The sequence below is a fragment of the Motacilla alba genome, chromosome 4A, assembly GCF_015832195.1.
Source record: "Motacilla alba alba isolate MOTALB_02 chromosome 4A, Motacilla_alba_V1.0_pri, whole genome shotgun sequence".
NCBI lineage: Eukaryota > Metazoa > Chordata > Aves > Passeriformes > Motacillidae > Motacilla > Motacilla alba.
In genome coordinates this window covers 16093236-16112488 of record NC_052045.1, presented here as the reverse complement: position 1 = coordinate 16112488, position 19253 = coordinate 16093236, and the positions used below count along the sequence as shown (strand labels likewise).

At 46.7% G+C, this 19253-nt stretch overlaps 1 protein-coding gene across 5 annotated transcripts in view; it reads left to right on the top strand.

The window, feature by feature from the left end:
- The window catches only part of NEXMIF (neurite extension and migration factor), a 164562-nt gene that overhangs the window by 38220 nt on the left and 107089 nt on the right, over nucleotides 1–19253 (top strand). The window contains exon 1 of one of the 5 annotated variants that reach the window (XM_038164770.1): nucleotides 16137–16480. The exons of the other annotated variants lie outside the window; for them this stretch is intronic. The gene's annotated coding sequence lies outside the window, so the exon portion shown is untranslated. Of the gene's footprint in view, nucleotides 1–16136; nucleotides 16481–19253 lie in introns of those variants that run through there. 5 annotated transcript variants of the gene reach the window in all.

Here is a 19253-nt window from a genome sequence, read left to right as displayed (position 1 = left end):
GGTGCCATCAAATTAACTACGGGCTGCCACAGCCTCTTCCTGCTCCTGGGCCCCCCTCTTCCTTCCCTGCTCCCTGGGCCCAGGTGAACCCAGTAATTGGATTGCCAGGGAAGCAGGGTGGGTGCTGTGTGTCATGCTGCCCCCTTTTCATCTGGATGGAGCCTTGGCAGCTGCGCTGAACGCAGCAAAGGCAAGAGGGCAGCTGGCAGGGCTTGCTGTGGAGGAGTGGGAAGAAGGAAAGCAGGGCTGGCTCCCTCCCCGTGCTCAGACTCCTGCCAGGGTGCGTGTGGTTGATGTGTACTCGTGTTTTACACCTGTGCTTGTGTTTTACACCTGTGCTTGTGTTTTACACCTGCATGTTTTACACCTGTGCTCGTGTTTTACACCTGTGTTCATGTTTTACACCTGTGCTCGTGTTTTACACCTGTGTTCATGTTTTACACCTGTGCTCGTGTTTTACACCTGCATGTTTTACACCTGTGCTCGTGTTTTACACCTGTGTCCCTGTGTGTGCACCTCCCCTGCTCACCTGGCAGCACAAGCCCAGGGGCTCTTTTCCTGCTGACACAGCTCCCAGCAGTTTCCATGTTTCGGAGGCAGAGGCAGGTGATGCTGTGATGTAAAAGGCAGATGTGAGGAGAGCAGCAGGGACAGCTCAGGGATCGGGCTCAGGCCTGGTCCAGAGCTCTGCAGAGGGTGTTTCAGCTCTGGCTGTGTGCACACCAGTAAGGCTGGCCAAGTGGGAGAGGGGTTTGAATGCCATGGTGTGTTTGCTTTAGCTGTGTTGTGGTTTAGTGGTGAGTTGGGTTTTTTCCCCTGCTGCTTGGATGTGGTGAAGGGAGATGTAGTGGGTTGGTCCACCAAAGCCTCTCTCTCACTCCCCTCTGCATGGAAGAGGAAATGTAATGAAGGGTTCATGAGCTGAGATAAGGTCGAGGAGGGATCACTCACCAAATACCATCACAGGCAAAACAGGCTTGAATTAGAGATATTAATTGAATTTGTTACTAACAAAGCCAAAGCAGGATAATGAGAAGTGAAGTAAGACCTTCAAAACACCTGCCCCCCACCTCTCCCTTCGTCCCAGCTCTACCTTCTCCCTTCAGTGGTGCAGGGAGTCAGGGAATGGGGGTCTTGTTCCAACCCTGCCCTGAGCAGGGACACCTTCCACTATCTCTGCTTGCTCCAAGCCCCTCCTGGAAGAGGAAATTCCCTGACTTGTATCCCTTGTTTGCTGCTCCTTTGGGATGGTGCAGTTTTTGTCCTTAGCCAGCTGATGCCATACACGTGGTTATCCCAAACCACGAACACCTACTTTGTTTAAGGCAGGAATCTTACAATCAGTAACTTTTTATTTGATCCTAGGGTTCTGTAATCTTCCTGCCATAGTCTAAGATTAACATGAGAATTAGGTTTCAGGGACTTACAGGTTTGCTTGTGTTTATCCTTTTGTTTGTGTTGACAGATAATCCCATTACTGCTCATCTTAGTAGTTTGATGGCTGTGATTGCTTCTATTACTGATGTCTGGCTTTAAACCTGTAAGCTTATCTGAGCACTTTATTATACCTTTGGCACTGAACACCTCTCCACCCTCCTGAGGAGTGGACAGGATGAGTATGAATATTCTTGACTTAAATACTTGTAAAAAAGAAAATGACGAAAAGAAAAGGCAGAAGCAAAAGGCACATAGACTTCATGGAAATACTTGCTTTGACTTCAGAGGGTTTCAGATCTGTTAAAATTGGATATGGAATGGCTGGAGCTCCTTGCATTGTGTCCTTTTAGTGAACTTTGCCTTGTTTTGGGTATCAAGAGGTGTAAACCATAGCAGAAATGATGGAAAGGAGCCCAGGGTTGCCTCTCCTTTCTCCCTACAAGAACAAATTCTCATCGTGCTCCTCCCTGCTCTGTTTTGCCCTCCTTGGTACAAATTGTGTGTCACTCCCACTGAAGTTTTGTTTTTGCCATTGTGGCTTTAATTCTCTGTGTTGGAAATCTGCAACCCATGTATGAGCAGCTAAAGCTTGTAATGATTCCTGCAAGGGTTCTAGTCATGAATAAACCAGTTACTGCAGCTCAGCTGAACCCCAGCAGCCCATTGCCCTGGGGCACAACTCTGCTCTGGGCACCTGGAACAGCTGGAATTACTCTGGGGAAGCCACTGGGAGATGCCACCTGGGCAAGGAGGTGGCTGTGTGTCCCTCCATCCATGGATCCATCCATCCCTCTGTCCATCTGTCCCTCCACCCACCCATCCACCCACCCATCCACCCACCCATCCACCCATCCATCCACCCATCCATCCACCCATCCACCCATCCACCCATCCACCCATCCACCCATCCACCCATCCATCCATCCATCCATCCATCCATCCATCCATCCATCCATCCATCCATCCATCCATCCATCCATCCATCCATCCATCCATCCATCCATCCATCCATCCATCCATCCATCCATCCACCCATCCACCCACCCATCCACCCATCCACCCATCCATCCATCCACCCATCCATCCATCCACCCACCCATCCATCCATCCATCCACCCATCCATCCATCCATCCATCCCCCCATCCATCCATCATCCATCCCTCCATCCCTGTGGCTCCTGGAGCAGGACACGGGGCTGCTCCGGTTTCTGGCAGGCTTGGGAGGAGCCGGTGGCTGTCCCTGCCTCCTGGGCAGAGCTGGCTGGGCTCGTGCAGCAGGAGTGGCAGGGAACCTCTGGAACGTCAGCAGGAGGATATAAACGTGCCCTGGGGGACTGCAGCAGGCACCTGCTTCTCAATTAAATTAAAATGAGGGAAAAGATGTTTTGCCTGCAGGTTTGCAAATACAGGTTAGTGGAAGGCGAGCTGGAGGCTTTGTGGTGAGGATGGAAAGGTGTTCCTGGGGTGTTTCCCTCTTCCCCAGCAAAGCAAACTGGATGGAGCCTGTGTGGGGAAGGGCAGGTGGTGGAGCAGAGGCCACTTCTCACAAGCCTCTCACTGTGTGTGTGGCAGGAGTGATTTTGAGCTGTGACACTGTTGTACTGAAAAACCCAAAGCTCTAAACAGTATAAAAAATCCAAGATACTTCCTTGAAATGAGCTGTAAAGCTTCCTGAGCTGTAGAAACCAAACAGGGCATTTGTCTGCTGATGCTGTCCTCTGTGGGAAGGGAGCGGGTCCTGCCCAGGCTTCCATGGAGCTCATCCTGATGGAGCTCTGCCTGGCAGGTAGATGTGTGTATTTCTGGGCATCTTTGTACTTCCTTGATGTTTTTCCACTGCTTGGAGCTGTAGAGACCCCTGGAAGGAAGGGCTGAGTGCATGAAGCCTTCAGAGGCTAAAAATCTGAATTTGGCTGCTGCAGTGCTTGTCCTCCAGCTGCCTTTTGTCTCTTCAGATTTCATATTTAAATATTTTTATATTAATTTATAGCCTTCATCACTTGAAAGCAGTGAATTTTCTTTCTTCTGTCTGGATCTGATTGTTTGAATGACATTAAGAAGAGAACTACAGTTTTGCCCTTATGTACCTGCTGTGGCTTCACCCAAAATTTAAGCTGTGATTTATAGAAATTAGCAGTTTTTTTAACTAGCCAAGGCTTCTGACAGCTCTTTTTTGTATAGAATTTTATTTTCCTGAATAGTCAGTAGGGTTGTTTTATTCCCTTTAAAATGGCTCTTATAAATATCAAAAGAGTCATAAAAACCCTTATAAATTTTTTTTTATTGATTCAGGAAAAATAAACCCAGGACTTTTACTTAAAGGGTAATATTAGAAGGCAGTTGTGGTTTGGCTGGTTTTTACAGGAGTGTTCTTAAAGGAGCCAGGTTGAGGCACCCCAATCTTACAGAGTGCTGTTTTGTTTCACTGATCCAGCTGGAATTAGTCAAAAATCAGTCAATTCACCCCAAAATACACAAATGTATCCTGTAACCTGGAGCAGCCAGGGGGCTTGGGATCCAAGACATGGGATAAGGGAGGGACAGAAAAGAAGGGAGTGGAGTTTTTTTAGGTGGCTTTTGGATCACTTCCTTCTCAGATTACTTAATTTTATTTTTTAACATAATTTGACATTCCCTTGGTTCACCCCTTGGGATGATTTGGTGTGAAGTTTCAGGGACTGGGTTTTCAGGAGGGTTTGTGAGGAGGTGATGGCCATGGAAAGAGATGTCAGCAGAGGAAATACAGCTGTCATTTCACTGCAGAAAGTGAGCAGCATTTCTTGTTACAGCTCTCAGCAGAACACTTCTTGTTCCATCACTGACACCATTCCCCAGTTTTTCCACAGAAATCTCCAGAGTGTGCCTGCACAGCTTTATTCAGTGTGGAGGAGATGGGACTTTGGGACAGTCTGTCAGTGGGCAGAGGAAGATGGGATTTTGGGGGGAATGGAGTGGGTTCGGATGGATGGGGTGTGACAGGAGGTGATCCTTCTCCCTCCTGAACAACCTCAGGTGCACCTTGTGGGATTGAGATTTTTGACAAACAGAGGGAATTTGTATGAATGGATTATCAGTCTTGTCTAAAGGTGCCTTGTTAACCATTACAGTCTATTGATTTATCTTCCAGGATCTTTATCTAGAGATTACCTAACAAAAATGAGAAGTTTCAAACATGCTTTGGAGTGATTGTTTGATCAGGGAAAAAAATTACATTCCAATGGTTTGGGTTGGAAAGAACTTTAAAGCCCATTTTGGTCCAACCCCCTGCCATGAGCAGGGACACCTTCCACTGTCCCAGCTGCTCCAAGCCCCATCCAGCCTGGCCCTGGACACTCCCAGGATCCCAAAGCACCACATTTTAGCACAGGTTTAGTTCTCCACTCCTGCGTTGTGCCTTGGCCCCTTTGCCATCTTCCCTCGTGTGTTTGCCCAGTGTCACATTTGCCGTGGTGATGGTGCAGGTGCTGCAGAAGTCACGTCCACGTCTGCTTGTTAGAACTCTTTTTTGGGTTTTTTTTCTCTTTTTAATGGACTAATGCAGCAAGAACATATTTCTGTCTGTTTATTTGCTCATGCTGCATGCTGTTTATGAAACAAGGCACGCTGAACACACCCATTTCTTTAAAACAGGGAGCAGCAACTGGTTTTGCATAATTTCTAAATCCTCTGGACACAAGTGACTTCAAAAGAAACCCACAACAAAACCACCCAAAACCCCGCTATAAAAGTAAAAGGCAAATTGAGATACCAGACTACAAAAGTATTCTGAATAATTGGGGATTATCCTTTAATTTCATGAATTGAGGAAGAACTAAATCTTTTCCTTTTTGTGCAAATTCTGTATTTCACCCGTGATGATGATTGCTGGTGCTGGGGATTAAATGCTGAGAATTTCTTTTAAAAATTCGGCCGTGGTACCTGTGGCCCTGAATGAAATCACAGAAACCAGGTGGGAGCTGCTTTTGGTGGTGGTTGGGGAGCCAGGAGGAGGTTTTGGGCTCCTTTGCCTGGGAGTTACCATAATGTGAGAAATGCTGGGCAGAAGCTGATTCTCAGAAATGAGTTTGAATTTTTTTTTGTTTTAATTTTTCCTGCTGCAGCCTTGTGTAGCCCAGATGCATTGTGCAGGTGCAGAGCAGCTCCAGGAAGCAGAGAATGGCATGTTCAGAGCCATTGATGAGAACTGAGGTTACTTTTAATGTCTTGTACCTCAAGTATTTCGTGTATTTTTCGTCCTTAATGGCATTCAGGCTTGTTATAGGAATTAAGCACTGTGAGTTAAAATAACAAATCTGCACTATGCTTTGCTGGGTTTTAAATCAAAATGGCATTCTTTTTTCATGAGCCCATAATCCTTTCTTTTATACAGTTTGATGCTAGCCAGCTCTTGCTTCCTGAGGCAGAACCATTAGATATCAAAAATATAATTGCTCTCTATATGAGTGCTCCTTTGTAGCCCAGCCCTTTCATGTTTTGAGGCTGCAGCACTTTTATTTCTTTAAAAATATTCTATTAAGTTCTTCTGAATTGTGAATCCCAGCCTCCACAGGTAAGGGGTCAGTGCCCTGTTGGGAATCAGCAGAGAAGTGGAGGTTCATGGTTAGGATTTGCTTTTTGGTGTGGGAGTTCAGCTGGAAATAGTGAAATCCAGAGACAGGAGACTGTAATTATCCCATCAGTGCCAGTTGGGAGTTAATTAATCTATAGTTCCCCACCTGGCATCCAAAGTGGAAACTGTTTTGGGTGAGGGAGAGAATAGTAATGGCTTATCTTGCACTTGCTTGAGTGTGAGAGGTTTGGAATACACAGATGCTGAAATATATACATCGCATTTAATAATGTGTTGCAGGAGCACTGCTTTGCCTCATTCCACACAAAAACACGTGGAGGTGTCTGATTTGTGTGGACAGGTGTTTTAAAACCCCAGGGGGTCTTTGTTCCTTGCTTCTTTCCATTCTGTATCTGTAATTAAAAGCACTGCAGAGACCTGCAAAGCAAACCCCCCGCCCATCCTTCTGTCCCTTGGGAATTTCACATCCCTGGACGAGGAGAGGCTGTGGGAAGTTCAGCTGACCTGTGCTGGACACCAAACTGCTCCTCTCTTGCTGAAGGTTAGAATTATAAAAGCCCAAGTACACAGACATTTCCTTTAATAATACAAACCCGTTTTCTCTAGTCTGCCAGAATTGGGAGCGTCTGGTGGTTTCCATGGAGAAGGATATTTCTTACAAGGCCCAGCTATTTTTGCAGACTATTTTGTAATGTATTTGAACTTGCAGTCTTGTGCCATTTCTGTTCTCCTGCTCCATGAGCAGGGCAGGGAAATACAGCCAAATTCCCATTTAGGAGCAGCCAAGCGCCTCTGTCCTGGTTCTGAGGGTCAAGGGGCTGGTTTTGTGCTGTCCCCTGGTTTTACTGTGTTTTCAAGGAGAATCCCCATGCAGGTGGGAGAGGTGAAGCTTCTCCTGCTGTGCACCAGCACAAAGATGCTGCTCAGACCCCAGGAAATATTCCTTTGGGAAAGGTAATTTCACTGCTGCTGTTTCCTGTTCTGAATTTTACATGGTCTGAGTTTGTTTTCCAATTGACAGCTTGGCTTTCTCCAATTTTGTAATTATATATAAAGTTTTGTCTAACAAATGCCATTTCTACTTCCTTGATTCCTCTAATTAGAACTTAAACTGTGTTATTGGTCCTTCAGTGCTTTCTTCTCATGGCTGCAAGAAGAGAAAGCTCAGAAAAACGTGCCTAGACAACATCCTGTCTTTGCAGCTCGTCCCCTATTGCTTCAGTGTTGTCCACTACAAGTTTAATTACTGTGTGAGAAATACTTTTCTCAAGTGGAGCCAAAATCTAGGATTTAAGCCAAAGTAAATTAACAGTTCTCAGAAAACCTGGAGTCCCAAAGCCAAGAATTTCAAGGCTTTTAGGCATCTCTCTGTTATTGGCAGGCATCTCGTGATGTCATGTGGTAGAACAAATGGACACCCAAAAGCTGGAGTCAACGTTGTGCCAGTTTAGCAGGAAAGATTAAAACCGATTTAATTTAGGGAGGCCAAACTGAAAATAATGATTATCCACAGAAACGGTGGGGTTATTTCATAAGCCATGTCTGTTCTTCTCCATTAGTGGCAAATTTCCAAGCTCCATTCTCAGTTCCTAAATTTGCACTCTAGTTTTTCTTTTTTATTTTGAGGGCAGAGGGGACTGCTTATTTGTGAAGTTGTGTTTGATTAATTGTATTTCCAAATGTGTTAAATGTAGTACTCTCTCTTTTTTTTTCTTTCTTTTCTTTCCCCCCCTGAATTCCCATACTACACAGACCAAACACTGAATTTGGTGTAAAATAACTGGTGTTCAAGGACTTAGAAGGAAAAGAGCTATTGGCTGATGGAGTGAGGTTAGCATAACAACGTTTGAGGAAAATTCCTGATGATGATTTTACCTGGTGTGTGCAATCAGGAGGGCTCTGTGTGTGTGTGTGTGTGTGTGTGTGTGTGTGTGTTCAGCACAGAGCTGACAATAAGAGTCCCTCTTTGTGTCTGCTTCTTGCAAGCACAAAGCCCTGAGGAAGAAAGGGAGCTGTGGTGCTCTCAGGCTGTGCTGGTGGCTCTCTCTGGGGTGGTCAGACCGGGTCCTGCAGATCCAAACGTGTGGGATGTGCTGGGGACGCAGAGATCTGGGTTCTGCACATGGGAGAGCTGTTGGGAGCCATGGGGGTCGCTTTGCTGGTAAATCTTCATGGAATCCAGGCTGGTTTGGGTGGAGGAGACTTTAAAGCTCATCTCATCCCACCCCCTGCCATGGGACACCTTCCACTGGACCAGGATGCTCCAAGCCCCATCCAAACTGGCTGGAAGGGCCAAAGGCAGCAGGGCAGGAGTCTGCCCCCACTCCACCTTGACCTGAGCCCCCTCCTCTTGGACCAGTGCAGCACAGCTCTGAGGGGAGGGACCTGTGGGGGCTTTTTTGGTATCCCTCCCTCCTCCCCAGCATCTCCTGTGTCTGCTCAGCTCTCACCAGCATGGTTTTGCTGTTTAACACTTCCTTGTGACAGTGCCAAGGTTCAGAGGCTGGAAAGGCTTCGGGGGCTGAACAAATCCACCCTGCCTGGTGGGCACCAGCCATGGCAGAGCCACCCAGGCTGCTCCAGGCACTTCCAGGGTGCCCACGCCCCGAGCAGCCACCTGGCCACGTGCCACCTGTGTCCCTGGGCCAGATGTGCAGCCCTTGCATGTCTGGCAGTGCTCATCCTGTCCTTGCTCTGTGTGCTGATGTGTTCATTGGTGTGTGTGTATGTGTGCTCTTGTAATAATAATATTTTTTTAAAAAAAGGGAATTCTGTCCCTGAATTTGTTTGTTGAGTTCTGCATCCTGTTGAAGTGCTCAAGGAAGGAAATGCAAAGCAAATCCTGATATATCAGCTTTGCCTCCTGGGTGCTGGGAGGGAGTCACCCAGCAGGGAAGATGGGATGGCAGCACCCTGTACCAGCCCTCCCTGGGCTGGCAGATGTTCCAGATCTGGGTATTGTCCTGTACCAGCCCTGCCTGAGCTCACAGCTGCTCCAGGTCTCTCTGGGTGGGACAGGCTGTGGTGCTGTGTGATTCCTGCACTGACAGCACCTGCTGCCATCCCTGGTGTGTCCCTGCACGTCAGAACCTCACCATTTACTGGTGGGCAAATGGTGTAGTGTGGGAGTGAGGAAGGGAGCAGCACAGAGAGCAGGGTCAGAACATTTTACTGTTTATTTGTACCATTGATTATTCAATAGGTGTATGTGCATTGTCACAAAATGCTTTTGGCTCATGCAGGAAAGTAAGGTAGGCTGAGAAGGAGCCCCCAGGAAGTGGACATATGTACCTGTGTGTATGTACACCTGGTAACATGAAAGATGCTGCTGAAGGAGCTTGCTGGGTGTAGCTGTGACAGGATCCACGGAGAAAAGAGGAATCGTGTCTTACAACCAATGTGACTGACTTGAGTTCCTTGTTTTGATGTTTGCTGTGGGTGTCAAGGATGTATAAATGCAAACAGCACATTCATAAATTATTTTGCGTTGCTGGTAGCTTTCTGAAGAAAATAATTTGTAATGAGCTTCATTTATGCAGCAGAAATAAAGATGGGATTAGGCGAATATTGAACTGTAAATGCACTGGTGATTTTTGGCTTTTGTGAGTAGCACAGAGAATCTCATCATCTATCTCTGCTCTGATCTTGAATATGCAGAGCTGGCTGTGCCTTTCATGCAGCAGCTATTTTAGTGTGCAGCAGTCTGGCCTTGAGTGTGTTTGGTGAGCTTGGCAGCAGCACCTGCCCGGGCTCTCCCGCGCTCCTGCCGTGGCTCGGGGGCTCTGCTGGGCTTTGTGAGCAGAGCCTGGCCTGCAGAATCCCTGCTCTGCCCCTGCCAGGAGGGCTCAGCTCCCTGGGCTGGGCTGCGCTCCTGGTTTCACCCTCCAGCCCCACAGGTGAGGAGGGTGGGCTGCAGAGGGGTCCAGTACCTCCTACATGAGAAATTGGTGTTGGCAGAAATAGCGGATGTTACACCTGGAGATTTTGCCTTCCAGGTCTCCTGCTGGGATTTGTGTGCTGTGAATTCCCAGCTGGGACTTGCCAGGGCTACCTTTGAGTGGCTCCCTTGGAGGATGTGGTTTTTGGCCAGACTGAAAGGCTCGTGTGTGGTGAGCTGGAGTGTCTCAGCCAGCCTTGATATATGTGAGGAACGGCTCTGTCTGAGGGGATTTACTGTGTGCAAAAGCTGAGAATGTGCTTTAGCACCCCTGGAGCTGCAGGCACCCCCACACCCCCCTGTGTCCAGTGCTCACATGGACCATGAGCTCACTGGCATCTCAGTCCAGGGTGCACACAGGTGCCCATACTGACAAGCCCTGGTTTTGCTGCAAAGGAAGGGTGCATCAGCTCCTTTTTGGAGTCTGTTAGATGAGGAAATGTGCTCTTTGCTGATGCATTTTAACGAGGCTGCTGAACCCTTGGGTGATTAGTGTATTGGTGCCACAGCGTGCACAGTGCTGAGAGCACTTACAGCCCTGATCTCAATTTCACACAGGTGCAGACAGCAAATATTTTTTCTTAGCAATTTCAGGCTCACACACTTAGAACGAACTTAGATATCTTCTCCATTTGTCTCTTAATATCTGCTGTGCATAATGGCTTTGGAGGGGCTGGGGTTGGTGACAAGCCGTGTGTTTTGGGCTGAATTGCTTGAACTGAGCCAAACCAGTTGTGTTCTTGTAAATCAGGTTCACTGAGGAGGCAGCTTCTCAAACTCTGCCCATACCCCTGACCACTAGATGTGAGGGGTTGTGAGTCAGGAGCTTTGGTGTTGGTTTCACCTGCTGGTGTAATTTTTCCAGTTCTGATACAGAGTTGTTCAGCCTGGAGGAGAGAGGGCTCTGAGGAGACCTCGGAGCCTCTTCCAGTGCCTAAAGGGGCTCCAGGAGAGCGACTTTGGAAAAGGGCATGGAGTGCCAAGACAAGAGGGAATGGTTTCCTACTGCCAGAGGATAGATTTGACAGGATATTGGGAAGGAATCCTTCTCTGTGAGGGTGGGCAGGTCCTGGCACAGGGTGCCCAGAGCAGCTGTGGCTGCCCCATGATCCCTGAAGTGTCCGAAGTGAGGTTGGACGGGGCTTGGATCAGCCTGGGGTGGTGGAAGGTGTCCCTGCCCATGGCAGGAGGTTGGAATGAGATGAGCGTCAAGGTCCCTTCCATCCCTAACTATTCTGGGATTCTGATTCCATGATGACCAGTGACATTCTCAGTGCCTTTTTTTTTTAATGAGCTAATTCTTTAGCTTGAAGGTCTGCTTCATCTTATTTAGCCTTTTAGATTTTGCAAAACAGCCTTGCCCCTTGTTGGGCTGCCTGGAATTGTACTTCCACTTTAATTTAGTCACCTTGAAAGAGGACTGCCAAAAACAAAGGCAGGATTCAGTGATATGGATCAGCTTACACCAAATCAGCATTGTTGCCTGAGAATATCTCTTGCAGTGAGAGGAGCTTGAAACCTGCAGGGTGTCTTTTTATGAAAAAAGCAAAATATATACTTATTTGTATGCATAGACCACCTAGGGGAGTTTCTTTTGAATTTTGCAGTGTTTTAAACACTCATTGATGTGAGTGCTTATTGCAAAAGCAAGGACAAATAAGATGTACAGTAGCTAAAGGGCCATTTTTGCCTGGAGGTGCACAGGAGAGGAGTAAACAGGATTCATTAGAATCAGAGGAAGGAGGAACAGCTGTGGGGACATGTGCCCTGCCAGCACAGCGGCTCAGGACCTCAGTGGTGGAGCAGTGTTGTCTTACACCTTTTAATAGATGCCAGATTAAGGTGCTGCCTGAGCTACACAGGCTGGAGGGTGGTGAGTGCCAGTTGATAAATATGTCTGCATTTCTTTATTGGATGCTTAATATCTGATGGTTTCTCTTCCCCTCACTGATGTCCAGCTCTAGGATGTTCCCCTCACTGATCCTTTCAGACAGCTAGAACCAGTTCTAGGCTTGGCCAGCCCTCCTGAGGCAGGACAGGCAGGACAAGGCAGAGTTGCCCAGCCGTGGTTGTCTCGTTGGGTTGGCTTTGGGGTTGACACGTGGAGCACAGGAGTTGCTGTTTGTGATGTTCACAAGAACCCCAGAAACTTGATCAGAACTGAGGAAAATAATGGAATCTGGACTCTAATACATCATATTGCATAGAAGTATATCCTTTATCGATTTTGGGCAAAGTTTTATGTCTCAGTTTGTCCACTGTAAGGGAATAATTGTGTTACTGAAGTCTCAGAGAGAGGAAATGGAAGTACAAGAATTTCTGAACACAAGGTGTTGGGTACAACTTACAGAAATAATATGGGGGGTACCTGTGGGCCTATTGTGACCTTGGACCACTTAATTTCATTTTCTAGGTGCTAGTGCAGTAGAATTTAGGCAGAAGTTTTTTATCTTGAGAGCTTGCAGTGTTGCAGGTTTGCTGTGCCCAGCACACCAAATTGGAGCTGGCTCTAGGGTGAGTTGTAAGAAGCTTTTAAGACTTGAGTATTAGCTCAGAAGTAATTTGATATGTATTGGAAAGCAGCAGGAGGAACTGCTAAATTATCAAACAATGCATGCTGATGTGGTGTGGGAAGGTCACTGCAGCCTACCCAGATCTCAGCACTGCTCGCCAGCGTGGCAGGGTCTGCAGAGGTGACCGGGAAGTTTTGGTAAAGTTTATGAATAGCCATGAAATAATTGGATATTAAAACCAATATCCTGCGATCTGGGAGGCTGCTGTGTGCCAAGCTGCCCTCCCTAACTGGGTGTTTGAATTTTGAATTTTATTATCTTCCCGTGCAGGTTTCTGCTAATGAGTTTAAAAGCACCTGTGAGCCTTTCCCACAGGTGGGAGCTTCCCTTCCCCTCCTCTCCGAGTCTGTCGTTCAGCCTCACATTTGAAATCCTTGGATTCTTCCTGAAGCTGCTTGAGAGCAGTGCTGCCATGGTGTGGGATGGGTTTGCTTTCATGCTGAGGGGGAGGCTTGTAGGCTGGATGTATCTTTGTATCAGCTACCAGGCAGTGTTGGCATCCCTTGCATCCAGGCATCGTTCCAGCCTTTTCTTCTCCTGCTCCCTGCCCTTTCCAAGGCTCTGGAGGGGGATGATGGCCCTGCCCCATTTCCCCAGGCCACTTAGCCAGAGCAAGCCCTGGGTCTGCGTTCCTCACCCTGAGGTTATTTTGGGAAGATCCTGCTCCCAGGAGTAGCCTGAAGCTGGTAGGAAGCAGCTGTGGGTTCCAGGATGTGCGGGCAGACAGGGATGGGGCCAGGTGTGCTGCTGCAAGAACAATCTGCTCTTGTGGCTGTCAGGTGCTTTAGGGGTGGTTCTTTGAATTGTTGTGAAAGATTTGATTTTTCCTGTTGTTTTTTCTTAAGTGGCCTCAATCACCGTGGTTTACAGAATTGATTCCTCACTGCCTTTTCCCGGAAGGTGCCATCACACCTGAATAGACCTTTCAAATTCAGCTCCCTTGAAAAGAATGGAATTGGGCTGCGGTGTTGTTCCCGTTTAGGAAATCAATCTGTTTTTGAAACCCCCCCGTGCTTTTAGGGAGAGCAGAACCTACCTGGCAGAGGGATCTACCTTCCCTTGCAGAATTCCCCTGCAGACATCTGCTCTTGGTGGGCATCCCTTGGTGTTCGCTTCCCTCTTGGGGGGAGGTTTGCTGTGATTTTGGAGCTGCCATTTCCTGGAGTAGTTCTGTGCTGTTGCCTCTGTTAGTATTTAACGCTGATCTCCTTCCACTCTCCCTTTATCTCTCGAGACATTTGTGTCAGGCCGTGGACAAACAGCGATGTGCTGGGGTTTTATTTTCGGCAGCGCTCTCCTGGCGGAGCACAACCACCAGACTGCATTTCACAACCATCCCCTCTGCCAGAGCTCTCAAAACTGCTCCCCTCTTCATTCAGAAGAGCTCATTACTGCTGCTGGCTCCTCCGTGGCCTCTTTCCAGAGCTTCCTAGTCCTTTTAGAGCCAGTTCTTTGCTTTCCCTGGTTGGACACCGAGTCGTGGGGATGTCCTCGATGATGTGTTGATGAGAGGCTGTGGATCCGTGGAAAGCCATGGGTTTCTTCTTGACAGTCCTGAGTGGTGCAATATTGTGTTGGCTGCTTTGCTTTTCTTATTTCCCCTCTTCGTTCTGCTATATTTTTATATATATAAATTATACATATATAAAATAAACAAGGAAGTTTCTGTAGAAAATAAATCGTTGTTGAGAGAGGGCAAAATGACACTAAATTGGCAGCTTTACAGAAGGTATGATGCCTTTGATTGATTAGTTGTCAAAGAAATGTAATGTACTAAACATCATGAAGATTAAGGATGTGAAGATGGTTAAAATTCAAGTTGCATAAGTGTTTGGTGTTAGGTTTAGAGCCTCATCCAGAATTTTAATTTTGAAAATGCAAAGTATTTGTTTTATGCTATTCCTTAGGAGCCCTCTAGATGTTTTGAAAATTTTGAGTTCTTCAAAAAACAACGACAACAAACAAAACACAATCTGAAATATTTAGTATTCACAGTTAGTGAATTAGATAGAGACACTTTTTTTTTTTTTTTGAGATTAATAATGAGCTTCTGAGATGCATTAGACACCAGATAGAGAAACTGAGCACCAGAAATAATAGTAGCATTATCCTGAACCTCATAATTACTCTCAGGGTCTGATTTTATATTGTATCTACTCTTCATGAAATAACAGCAGCGTATTTTGGAAAGGGGCTTTTTACAATGACATATAGTGATAAAAGAAAAGGGGAATGACAGGGCAGGGATAGATGGGATGTAGGGAAGAAATCCTTCCCTGTGAGGGTGGGCAGGCCCTGGCACAGCCCAGAGCAGCTGTGGCTGCCCCTGGATCCCTGGTGTGTCCAGAGTTGGTTGGTTGGAGCTTGGAGCAGTGGGATGGTGGGAAGGTGTCCCTGCCCAAGGAATCTTAAAGTCCCTTCCTACCCAAACTGTTCTGTTTGAATCTGACAAGAATCCCCCTCAAACCTGTGCTGCCAACTTCTGTTGCTCCCTTCCTGAAACACCCCACTGAGCATCTTGCTGTCCCTCCTGGAAGCCTTCTCTCCAGATCTGCACAGACACCCCAGTGTTGTTCTCAATCATCTCCGCCACCGTCATGCTGAAGAAGTGAAAGAAATGAAGTGCCCCAGACCTGACAACAGTTCAGCTGGTGACAAATGACTGTCACACTGACCAGTGTAGTCTGCTCATTCCTATTCCCCTCTCCCTTCAGAGCGATATCGAGTTGGACTGCGAGCTGAAATCGTCTCTGTGTTCGGTGCTTGCACCAGCAGCTGGGACTCACCGTCGTCATTGCCACCAGCTGCACTTCAGGAGAGAGACCAGGGAACACATTTTCAGACATGCTGGCAGGTGATGGGGACCTCCAGGCTGGTCTGACCACAGCAATTTGTCAAAAGCTGCACCATTTGCAGGGACTTCACCTCTGAAAGCTGCCCTGGGTTAGCGAAGGTGAGGTGATGACAGCTCTGGTTTTCCTTGCGAAGACAAACTGAGAAGGTTTAGGCAGGAGTTTTATTGTTAGGCCCTGCCAGTGCCAGCAGGGTTTTGGGTTGTCCACAGACACGTCTTGCTGTGAAAAGGCACCGGGTGAACTTTAAACTTGTGTTTGCTGTGGCTGTGTTTTGCTGCTCGGAGCTGTATTTTACTGTTCTCCACTGAGTGTGGGGGGATGAGGGTTTATCTGCAAAGCCTCTGCAGCCCTGTCTGGGTGTTTCATGTGCTGCAGACCTCTCACACAGGGACCTGGGTGTGGGTGGAGGAACCTGGCTGTGAGTCCTGCTCCCGGCTGTGCCATGAAGCCAGTATTCTCAGTATTCTCTGTGCTCTTTCTTCCCTGTCCCTTTAAAGTTGGATGTTGATCATCTCTGCCACTCGTGTGGCAGACCCACAGTGACACCAGAACCTCCCACGTGCCCCAGGGGTGTTTAACCCCTGCAGTCAGACACAGTGATGGCCTTTCACCATCCTGCAGGAGCAGAATGAGCCAGCTTCTGCCTCTGCTGCTGCCTCAGTGTGTGATTTGTAGGCAGCCCTTACAGGAGCTCCTCATGTGGTGTCTGGAGTGAGTTTGTCAGAGCAGACTTGAGATGAAAGTCACTAAACTACAATAAATGGGGAGCTCCAAGGTATCGCTTTTAGAACTTCATTTAAGAGCATGGCAGCTCTTTAAACTGATTTCAGTAATGAATAATTAAAGCATAAAGTACAAGAAAAGTAAATATTTCATTGAAATGCTAAACAGAAACTATAAAATCTGTTGGAGACAAAGGAAGCTTTATTTTTTCTTCTTCTTTCCCCCAACTTCTTGTCCTACATGGAGAGCCCTGGTCTGGACAGGATGAAGCAGGGGGATATTCACCCATCAAACCACTGCTGGAGATTAGAAATTCCTCCTTCATTTTTAACCACTCTCTTCTGAATTGTCCTCCCTTGGTTGACTTGTGGATATAGTGATTCAGGTAATGCCCCATTTATTCCTTTCCTGGAAATGTTTGTGGACCTTGTAATCACAGAGGTTGGGAAATTTCATAGCTGTTCGAGTGAGAAAAAACTGTGTCCAAGCTCCAGTCCTACACTGTGTTCATCAGGAGTTGAATGGGACTAAAGCAGATGAATATATGGACTTGTGTTGTGTGTTTGCTATTAAAATTAATACAACCTTCCTAGAAAATGACTGATTAAGAACTGAATGTCACTGGGTAGTAAATAAAAAATGAGGCAAGTCCTTTGAGTAATTTCTCCAGATTCACTCTTATTCCCCACCATGTTCTGGACTCTTACAAAACATCAGCTTATTTAGGGTCTCAGTGGTTAGAAGTTAGATAAGATATTGGTTTGGGCTGTGTTTGTTAAGCAAGACTAGTGATTACCAAGGGCTGTTTATTTTCAGAAGGTATCCAAGCAATCCTCACCAAAGCCCAGCAAGGATGGATAGATCATTTGTTTAACTGGTAGATCAAGAACAAGCATTCAAGGTTGATGAAGACCTAATTTCTATTTAAAAACAAAACCAAACCTAATCTGAGGCGTTAGAAATAATGAGAGTGATGCATTAAAGGGTATTTATTTGCAGGCAGTGCTGATATTTATCCTGCAATGAAGTCTCCCAGGCCCCAGGTGAGGGGGACCTACCTTGTACGTCAGGAAATGGAGCAAAAGCAGATCCAAATGTCGCTGCTGCCATGGACTCTCTGTCCATGACAGAGTCACCTGTGAGTGGCCTTCTCCAGCACTGGTTTTCCTGGATTTCTTGTGTTTCACAAAAACCACGGAGTGATTACCCAGCCATGAGTCTGCCATCCCTCCCAGGGGCTGCGTGGGTGACGTGCACCAGGTTCCCACAAGACCCAAATCCTGAGATTGTTCCCAGTCTTTCCTCCTCATGACGGAACCGATTGTGGAGCAGAGCTGTTCACTGATCATTGCTGGATTAGTCACTGTGGCTCTGATGTCAGAGGTTGCTTGGGATTAAATTTAATAGAAGACTTGGCTTTTGCAGCATCTTATTTTTAAGTGCTTGGATCCCTGAGTGAAGCCCTAAATTTGGGTTAAATAGAGGCTGCATGGAAGGGTTTGGCACTGGATAAGGTGATCTTTTAAAGCCTGGAGAATCTGGAGCACCTTCCAGAGTTGCCCAGGCAGGAGAGGACAGAGAGGACAATTCTTTATATCCAGGGAGATGCTGGGCACAGAGCTGGAGGGATGTGAAGGTGTTGGACTCAACACCTTGGGGAATGTGGCCATGAGCTCAGATGCCTGCGGATTTAGAGGGCTGCTACACCTGGGGGTTCTTGGACCAGGTGAGCCCAATTCCTGCCCAGCTCTGCCCAGGCCCTGAGCCCTTCTCTCTGTTCAGCCTCTGAGTCGCTCCACCAGAGCAGCCACCAGGGAGTTCTGGATATTGGCTGGTGCTTGTCAAGCACTTGAAGATTAAATATGCTGTGTTGTGAACAAGTTTTTGCTTTTCTTGTATTGAGCTGGGATACTGAGGTGATGAGCATGGTGTAAATATCTGGAGAGAGGAATGCTGAGCATAGTAATTTGTATTGATCTCAAAAGCTAAAAGGCCTTTCTACAGCACTCTGCTTTCTTGGTGTATATTATGGCCATGTAATACCAGAATTTCTATTTATTATTATTTCAGCAAAAGAATCAGGAGGAGGAGGAGATTATTATTCTAATAAAGTAATTTTGGAAGGAATAATTAATTTGGTTTAAGGTGAAAACTAGTGGTCCAGCTAAGTGTGGGATTAGCATATTGTGTATGTTTGAGCATTTCTTGGCTCTGCAGAAACAGTGGTTTACAGGCTAATGTTTTGTTTTATTTATAATGACCCTCTGCTTAGAAGATCTTTTGGAGTTTGTTTTTGGTTTGTTTTTGTTTTGTTTTCTTTTTTTAAAGGCTAGCATTATTTAAAAAGCAGTCTAAAAACAATGGTTCCTTATCCCTGAGATAAGCTTTTTATAAATGGGATTTTTTTTTTCCCTAAACAAACAAAGCCCCCTAATTATAAAGGATTGCAGCTCTCAGATAGCACTGGTATGATTTAATTTGCCACTTGCTGTCATTATCTGAGTCATTCCCAGGGAAGAAAACACAGAGAGTACTCCTGGATGTGCTGCAGCGGGACTGATACTGCTCCAGTACACTGTGGTAGTGATTCTTTGATGAATTTGTTCCTTATGGGTTCAGTACACATAATTCCTGAAGTGTTTAGAACATGTAAACCCTTTCAATCTGAGGTATGTGAACGATTCTACAGTTACTAGTCCTTCTGCTCTTTTTCAATTTTTATTTATTTTTTAAATCTGCTGCTATCTGAAGTGTGAAATGTTTTGAACTGGCCTAATTAAATGGTCATCGATGCCTTTTGATGAGCTGAAATAAAATATTGCAAAGCTGTTCCCGCTCTGCCCTGAGAAATGGTCAGGACTGGATTTGCTGCAAACATTAGGCAATGGGATGGGGATTTTCAGCCCTGCCTGGGATGGAAATACTCACTAATGAAGGAGATCCTTATGAAATACCTTGAAAACCCCGATGAGGAGTTGGTGTTCCTCACAGAGACGCTTTGTGGTGCGCTGGGAGAGGATCGCTGAGCGGCTGTGCTCGGGTTCCTTTCAGCACAGTTGTGCCTCAGCTCTGCCAGAGGCAGCAGATGATGCTCCATGGCTTGACAAGGGCCTGTCCCGGAGGGATGGAGTTGGGTGAGTGAGCTGACAGAGGTTCTA